Here is a 9,085-nt window from a genome sequence, read left to right on the forward strand (position 1 = left end):
GGTGGGCGACGAGGCCCTCAAAAACAAATTTCCGAATATTTACATATTGAGCCTTAAGGAGAACATCCCGGTCGCGAGCTGTTATGAAACCTTTAATTCCGGTTTCATTTGGACCGTGAAGTGCATCAGGAATCTCCACGACTGGGAAGTGGAAGAATTTGTGAAGCTGCTTGATCTGATATCTCAGACAGTCCCTGTTCCCTCTGCTCCCGACAGACCGATCTGGGCCAAGGACAAATCCAGCACGTTTTCCATGAAATCGCTCTACTCTCTCCTTGCCCCGTTGTCAATTTCTGTAGCCCCTGTGGTCCCTTTTATCTGGAAATATCCAGCCCCCCCAAATCCATTTGTTTCGCTTGGTTGGTGGGGAGAAAGCGAATCCTCACAGTTGGTAATCTTTGGAAAAGAGGCATGCAAATCGTAAACATTTGCCTCTGCTGCATGCAAGATGAAGAATCTGTTGACCACCTCATTCATTGCCGGTTCATCTCTCAAATTTGGGTGGAAGTATTCAGAAGATTTAATATCAGTGGTTGTCTCCCGAAATCCTCCCTCCATATGTTGTCGTCTTGGCACGGTTTTAAGTTGGGCAAATGCAGAACTCTGGTCTGGAGAATGGCGCTTCTTGCAATCTGGTGGTCAGCCTGGGAGGAAAGAAACAACAGATGTTTTAATGATAAGCTCTCCTCGGTTCATGTTGTTTGGGATAGGGCCAAAAGGCTGATTGTCGAATGGGCTGTCTTAGTCAATTGTCTTAGCGGCTTTGATCTTTTGTTTCTAGATTTCTAGTTTTGCTGCTATCTCAGCAGTCTCTAGTTGTATTTCCTTTTATTTCCCTTTAATATAACCTCAGCAGTCTCTAGTTGTATTTCCTTTTATTTCCCTTTAATATAACCCCGTTATCTTTGAAAAAAAACATTTCTAGTCAGACTTCTGGCGATGCTTCGTTCAGAGATGTTCTCCTCGGCCCCTCATCTTCCCAGAACATGCAGCTCCCTACTCATCGGAACAATGGAGTTAAGCCCAAACCGTCCTCTGAGCCTGATCCTCCTATCACGGTTTCGGAGAACGTCTTGCGCATCAACCAAGCCTCCCTCAATCGTGCAAAGAAAGGTCTAGAAGACACAGTCGTAGCTATATCTAAAGAGGGATCTTCGATATCGCAAATCCAAGGTTGGATCGAAGAGTGTTGTAGAATCAAGTCGTCTGATTAGATCATGAAACCTATCGGTTACAACGAGCTCTGGATCAACCCAGGCCTGGGCCTTAATTCGGACCTCCTACTTATGGCAGGGGTCTTACACAGATGGACCTGTCTTGAAAATCTAGAGGTGGGACGAGTTCTCCTTTGGCACGGAGGAGGTCTGGGTCCTCATTTGGGCGATCCCGCTGGAACTATGGTATGAAGAGTTCTTCATGGCCGCGGCGTCCATGGTGGGATCCTTCATAGAACTGGATCCTAAAACCAAGTGCGGAGAAGAAATGACAGTTCTCAGGGTCTGAGTTCGAAGAAGAAAAGGAGAAAGCCTCCCATCCCACATCGTAGTGTTCGTCGACAACCGGAATCTATCTCTGCCAGTTCAAATCGAGGCTCTTAATGAGCCGTTGCCCAGATGGGGGGATCTGTGGAGCTTGAGGAAACAATAGCCTCTTGCTGCTGGCGCCGATGCTGTAATCGGCTTTCCCCTAGTTGCGTGCTCTCGTGGACCACAGTGCCATGAAATCATGACAGTTGCCCGTCATGATGGATCGGTCAGTCCTCATTCAACTCGCTCGAGTCGTGGACGCCCTTGCTCATCGACACGTGTCCCACGCGTGGCTGAAAAGTCACCCCTCCTGCCTCCAGTCTGTCTACCAGCGACCTCGGAGCCATTTGGCGAGATCTCGGTCGTCGCCTTAGCCGATCCAGTACATTCCTCGACCTCAGATCTCGCCACGCGAACTTTGCCTTCTCCGCCAAGCCTCTTGGGCTCGGCCCCATCCTTGGCGCAGGACACCTGTGACGTGCCATCTCGTGCCTCACATCCACGTGTCGTGACCTCGACAGTTGGTGATGTGCCCCAAAGCCTCTCGGGCCCGATTCACGGTCTCGGGTCAGATTTAGTCCCAAATGCGGCGCTCGGGTCCAAATCGGTTCCCGAGTTGGGTCCGACTTTTAACCTCAACCTATCCCATAGACCCAACCCACCCCTCGACCACAGTTGCCTCTCAGCGTTTCGTCCTGAATCTTTTGCCAATAGCTTCGCCATTCCTGATTTCCCGCTAAAGAATCGTGTCTTCTCCTTCAATCGACAGGTCACTGAGTTGGGACCCCCACGTCTCTCGGGGCCATCTGGGGATCGAAACTACCTTTCCGATCATTTCGTTCCAGAGTGTGGAGTCACGGGGGAATCGGATCACTTGTCCTGCAACTAGGAGAACCCATCCTCACTAGCTTCCCTCCCTCCTTCGCCTACTGCCTCTCTCCTCGATAACAGAGCAAGCCCTCATCTCCCTCTTTCAGGAAGAGTTAGGGGACCGGATTATTGATGTAGAACCTCTTCAGATTTGCATCGGGCCTTCAACAGAGCAAGGGATTCTTCTGGAAATGAATTCGACTGGTAATGAGAATAGGGAGACTCATCAACACCATTCAGAAGAAGAATGGATCAAAGACGCGATCGGGCATGTCGGCAGAGCTGTTGGCTTATCTTTCGGGGATTGCCCTGGGGACTACATCGCGCTATTCCAATGCGTGGAATCTCGCAGTAGACCTCTATCCACCTCCAAATCTCCCAAGCCTCGTCTTTCCAAGTCTTGCAGCAATAGAGAATTACAGCGCCTTACCTCCTCCATGGGCATAAGGCCGGATCCTATCAACGATCCAGCCCGGCAGGCTTCTCGGGGCAATTTGGTTCCCCAATGAAGACCATCTCTTGGAACGTTAGAGGCGTGGGCTCTAAGCAGAAAAGGAGATTGATCAAAGACTCTTGTAGCTCCCGCAACCCCGATATTCTATCTTTCCAGGAAACAAAAATTCAGATCTTCAGCGATAGGATTATGGGCTCCCTGTGGAAGGCTTCTAATGTCAAGTGGGTTACTTTGGATGCCTTAGGAAGTGCTGGCGGTATTTTGATTGCATGGAGATCTTCCAAATGGAAGCTGGAGGAATCTTGGTCCAGGTCTTTCTCAGTTTTGGTCATCCTTCTTGACATCTCTTCTAACCAGAAGTGTTTAATCTCTTTTGTCTACGGCCCCACCCTTAATGCTAGAAGAGCCGACTTCTGGTCCGAGCTGAGCTCCTTTAGGAAGAAATTTCAAGGTCCTTGTTGTTTCGTCGGTGACTTCAACATCACCATGCATGCCGAAGAAAAATCCCAAGGCCGAAACTTCTCCCTTGTTATGCGCTCTTTCTCCAACTGGATCGACGATCTCGAGCTCGTAGACCTCCCTCTTCTTGGCTCCAGTTTTACCTGGACCAATTGCAGATTGAATCCCTCTCATTCCAGATTAGACAGATTCCTCCTCTCTTCGGACTGGCTGGAGGGTTCCTCCATTGCCACCTAGACCACCCTCCCAAGATCAACTTCGGACCACTACCAGGTTATGTTGTCTTCTGACGATTATAATTGGGGTCCGAAGCCTTTTAGATTTGAATCCTCCTGGCTTAATTTTAATGGTTTCTTTCAGTTGGTTTCAGATTGGTGGGGTAGCTTCTAGGTCGAGGGCTTTGCAGGCTATAAACTCTGCAGCAAATTTAGAATGCTGAAGGAAAAGCTCAGAAAGTGGGACCAAGAAGTGTTCTCTAAGAGGGACTCTGACATGGACTCAATCAAGGCAGAACTTCAGGCGATCGATGTTGAAGCTGAAGATGGCTTAATGTCTTTGGAGATCCTATCCAAAAGAATCCAGCTTATTCAGTTGCTGTCAGCCAGGGTTCTTGATAACGAAATAGCTTGGAAACAAAGATCCCATGCCAAATTGCTGAAAGAAGGGGACAAAAATTCCAAATTCTTTCACTCTGTAGCTAGTATGAACTTAGGAACAACAGAATCAGCAACATTTTTGTTAACGGGCGCCGTATCGAAGATAGAAGAAATCGCAAAGGAAGCAGTTCATTACTTTAGTTCCTTGCTCAGTGCAGACTGCTGGGGTAGACCGGGTTTAGATCACCTCCAAATGGAACGTCTTCTCCCTCAAGATGCCGACGCCCTTGAAGCTCCGTTTTCCGAGGAAGAAGTGAGGTTGGCCTTGATCTATTTAGGCAGCGAAAAGGCCCCGGGTCCTGATGGCTTCCCTATATGTTTCTTCATTTCCTTCTGGGAGGTGATCAAAGTTGAAACACCTAGGTCCATAGCTTAACTGGCAGACTGAGTGGAGATACCTCGTTTGAACACTTGAGGTCTTGGTATCAATCCCTGGCGGGGGTGGCTAACATGGAGTGTGTGTACTGACATGGGTGTGTACTAACAAGCTAACCCAAAAAAAAAAAAAAATAATTTTAAGGTTTCTCTTCTTCGACGAGCAAAGATCGCCCTCGCAGGTGGGGCGATTCCTCCTCCGATTCCTCTAAACTCGCGGATAACGCCGCTACATCCAATATAGTTTCAGCTCCAAAGGAATTGGTTCCGGCAGGTGCACCAACAGGGGAGTTGGAAGAAGGGGAAATCCCAGCAGACCACCGATGGAAGCAAGTCCATCGTCGCACTCGAAAGGCCCCCCTGTCTTCGACAAGGAGGGATTCTAACCCTACGCTTTTTGTTAAAGGATATCCGGACGGGTGGCTCCCCATTAATATTTCTTGGGTGTTTGGGCGAGCTGGTGCGGTCATGGACGTCGTCATGCTAAGAGATAAATTCAGCAGTCTTTCCAGAGGATCTGCACTAGTTCGAATGTCCTCCGAACTGGAGTTGGCAAGAGCAGTGGAAATGCTGCATGGGACAAAATATCGAGGATGTCCTATGCTTGTTCAGAGGGCTCGTTTTGGCCCCAACCACCTGGTCCAAAAGAAGAAAGATCCCGTCCTCCCTACTTGCACTGAATATCGCCCCAAAATCAACCCTCCTACCCTACTAGAGAAACTCAATAGCCGTTCTTTCAGAGATGCCCTTCTACATCTTAACTCCCTTCCCTTCGACCCCTCTCACCCTTTGTGACCCATGATGCCCCCTACACCCTCCCAAAAGCCCGACCTTCCTACCGGAACTACTGATGCCCCCAAAGATCCTGTGATTGACCACTCTATTCGCGTTAGTCAGGCATCTTTTGATCTCACTAGAAAAGACCTCTCGAAACCTATGGTTATCATCAGCAAAGGCGGAGCATTGATTTCTCAAGTGAAAGATTGGATCGCAGAGACTACTGGGTTTCATCTGGGCAACTATTCTATTAAACCGCTAGGCTATAATGAATTATGGGTGAAGGTATGCCCCGATCTCAACCTGGAAATGATCCATATGGCGGGTCACCTCCACTCAGGAGGACCAGTTGCTAAAGTATTAAGATGGGAAGATTATTCAATCTTCGGTCAGGAGAACATCTGGATTCAGATATGGGGAGTTCCCTTGGAACTCTGGTCTAATTTTTTTTTTTTTATAAATCTCGGTGGCAGCTACTCTAGGATCATTTCTCGAGCTGGATCCCAAGACAAAACTCGGTGAAGAACTCTCCGTCATCAGGGTGAGGGTGAGAAGGAAGGACTCCCTGCTTCCTTTCCATCTCAGGGTCTTCGTCGACGACCGCTGCCTCCATCTCCCGATCTTCCGTGAAGCTCCCGATGAAATATACCCTCACTGGGGAGATCTCTGGTGTGTCAGGGAAGGTCCTTCCCCGTCTCCGGCGGATGAGGCCACGACAACCAAGGAGCCCGACATTCCCCCATTCACCTGCGGAGCACCAGAACCTTCCCCTGTCAATTTCCTTGCAGCCATCGGGATTGGAGATCACATCCCTACCGTCCATGGGACACGTGGTGTTGCCCAACGCTCCCGATGAATTCAGCCTGTTGCTGTCGTCTCTCGAGACATGCCTTTTGGGCTGAGATGGAAGAAGCGAGCGACACGTGGTTTGCATGTGGTGAAAGCTACCGTGCTGGCAGATTTTCCAGAAGATTGCGACTCGTTAGCCCTTCGGAGAAGGCCACGTCATCAGGTGTTTGTAGCGGAATTTAATTCCCCAAATCTCAAAGCCCCTCTTTCAAACCCTGAGTGACGCGTGTCCCACTGCGTCAGCTCACGTCATCAGGTGTCTACAGCGGAATTTAATTCCCTAAATCTCGAAACCCCTCTTTCAAACCTTGAGCGACGCGTGTCCCACTGCGTCAGCTCCTCGAGCCCACCCCCTCCCTTCGCTCCATACCCTCGACCCTCGAGTACTTCACACGTGTCCGCCTCTCCTTTAGTTGGGCACCTTTCTTCGGGTTCGGGTCTGGATCACGTTTCCTCTCCATTTGGACTTGCCTCACCTTTCCACTCACGACCTCTGGTTTTAACCTCCATCTCGCTCTCTCCCCCTCATTTCGCCATCATTCCCTCCAATCTCCTACCTCCTCCCTTTCCATTATCGGCTATCTGCGATACTGAATTCTCTGGGGGTGAGATGACCAACTTAGCTCGTTCTGATTTCTCTTCCCTCCCTACTTCCCCTTCGACCCCTTCTAATCCTGCAGACGCCTTCTCCGATCTAGGTTCCCTCACTCTCTTCCAAGACAACCCCTCCAGTGAGGTGATAGAAGCAGAACCTCTCCAGATGTGCACGGAGTTTCCCCATTTTCATAAAAAATCTTCATCTAGCGCGCCTCCGGATACAAACAGATCGGAGCTGCTGGACAAGATGCACAACAAGCGCTGGATCAGAGAAGCAGTCGGCCACGTAGGAAGAAAACTTGGACTGTCCTTTGGGGACAGGATGGAGGATTACGTCGCCCTTTTCCAATGCATTGAAAATAGAGGAAGACCCCTTCTCGATCCTAGATATCCAGCTAAGCAGACTCCAAAATCCTGCAATAATCGTGAACTTCAACGATTGGATCCAAGCCCAAGGCTTATATCAACCTCCAAATCCAAGGGTAGGAGGCAGGGTAGCAGGGGAAACACGGTTTCCCAATGAGGGTTATCTCCTGGAATGTAAGGGGGGTGGACTCCAAGCAGAAGAGGAGCCTTGTTAAAGCCTTGGTGAGCAGAAAAGACCCTGATGTCGTTTGCTTCTAAGAGACCAAGGTTCCTTCTTTCAACAATATCCTTCTGGCCACCCTATGGCGGGCGAATGATGCGAAGTGGATTGCGCTTGACGCTTCTGGCAGCTCAGGGGGCATTCTCGTCGCCTGGAAATCTTCTAAATGGGACCTCCTGTCCTCTTCTATAGGAGTTTTCTCAGTGTCGATTATCCTCAAAGATAAGTCCTCTAATTTTCAATGTATCATTTCTTCTGTGTATGGCCCTACTGTTGATGCTTCTAGATCTCTGTTCTAGGAGGAGCTGACTTGTGTAAGACTATCCTCCTTAGGGCCTTTCTTTGTGGTTGGCGATTTCAACATCACCAGATTTGTGGAAGAGCATTCCCGCATTGGAAGGGTCTCCGCGACGATGTCTCAATTCTCCGACTGGATCCAGTCCCAGGACCTTATTGACCTCCCGCTGTTTGGGGCCAAATTCACCTGGACTAATGGTCGGAAAGCCCCTATTCAATCCCGATTGGATAGGTTCTTGGTTTCTCCTGAATGGGTTGAGGCTTTCCCCTCTGTCCTTCAAATTGCTCTTCCTAGAACGACCTTAGATCATTGCCTGCTTCTTCTGCTTACCGAAGAAGACAATTGGGGCCCGAAACCATTAAGGTTCAACTCCTCTTGGCTTAGAATCGAAGGTTTCAGGAAAAAGATTGAAGTTTGGTGGCAGAGCTTCCAGGTTGAAGGTTTTGCAGGCCAGACTTATGTGCAAACTTAGGAGGCTCAAGCTTAATCTCCGGAAGTGGATTTAGGAGGATCTCCGCAAGAGAGAACTAGAATCGGATTCCCTCCTCTTTGAACTCCATCGCATGGACTCTGAGGCTGAAGGAAACCAATTATCTTCTGATTTCCTCGCCAGGTGCATTCAAATTATTCAGATTCTGTCGGCTAGAGCTCTTGATGACGAAACCTCCTAGAGAATTAAATCAAGAATCGGATGGCTTGCCGAGGGTGATAAAAACACCAATTACTTTCACAGTATTGCTAACATGCACTCCCGATCCAAGACCATTTTCAGTATTTCTGATAAAGGTGTTTGGATAGTAGACAAACAGAAGATCGCAGAGCTGGCTGTTAATCATTTAAAAACTCTTCTAACCTCTGAAATCAGGTCCAGACCGCGGCTCGACAATATTCAATTTAACCGATTGGAGGAGGCAGAAGTAGAAATTCTTGAATCCCGTTTCTTTGAAGAAGTCAAAGCGACGGTCGACTCTCTAGGTGGAGATAAATCCCCTGGACCTGATGGATTTCCGATCATCTTCTTTCAATCTTTCTGGGATATTATCCGTCACGACCTCCTTCAATTTCTTCTCGAATTCCACAGTAGGGCCAAGCTGTCGAAAGGGCTTGGTGAACCTTCATAGCCCTCATCCCCAGGGTGGCTGGTGCTAATTTGTTTTCGGAATTCAGACCTATAAGTCTGATTGGGGCCCCTTACAAGATTCTTGCTAAAGTTCTTTCCTCCCGCCTCTCAAAAGTCATAGGAAAACTAATATCTCCTAATCAGAACGCTTTCATCAAAGGTAGGCAGATAACGGTCTGTGCTCTAATTGCTAACGAGGTCCTCCACTTGTGTCAGAAATCTAAGTCAAAGGGTATCTTCTGCAAGCTGGATATAGCCAAAGCTTATGACCATGTGGACTGGGGATTCCTGCAATATATGCTTGCTCGTATGGGTTTTGGGATCACTTGGAGAAGATGGATACAAGCTTGTATTGGGTTTGCCCACTTCTCCATTCTTATAAACGACTCTTCCAAAGGGTTTTTCAATAGCTCTAGAGGGCTGCGTCAAAGGGACCCTCTCTCCCCTCTCCTGTTTCTTATTATTGGCGAGGCGCTATCAAAAATGATGTCAAAGGGCTAGGAAGAAGGGATTCTGAG

The sequence above is a fragment of the Magnolia sinica genome, chromosome 3 (assembly GCF_029962835.1).
Source record: "Magnolia sinica isolate HGM2019 chromosome 3, MsV1, whole genome shotgun sequence".
Classification (NCBI taxonomy): Eukaryota; Viridiplantae; Streptophyta; class Magnoliopsida; order Magnoliales; family Magnoliaceae; genus Magnolia; species Magnolia sinica.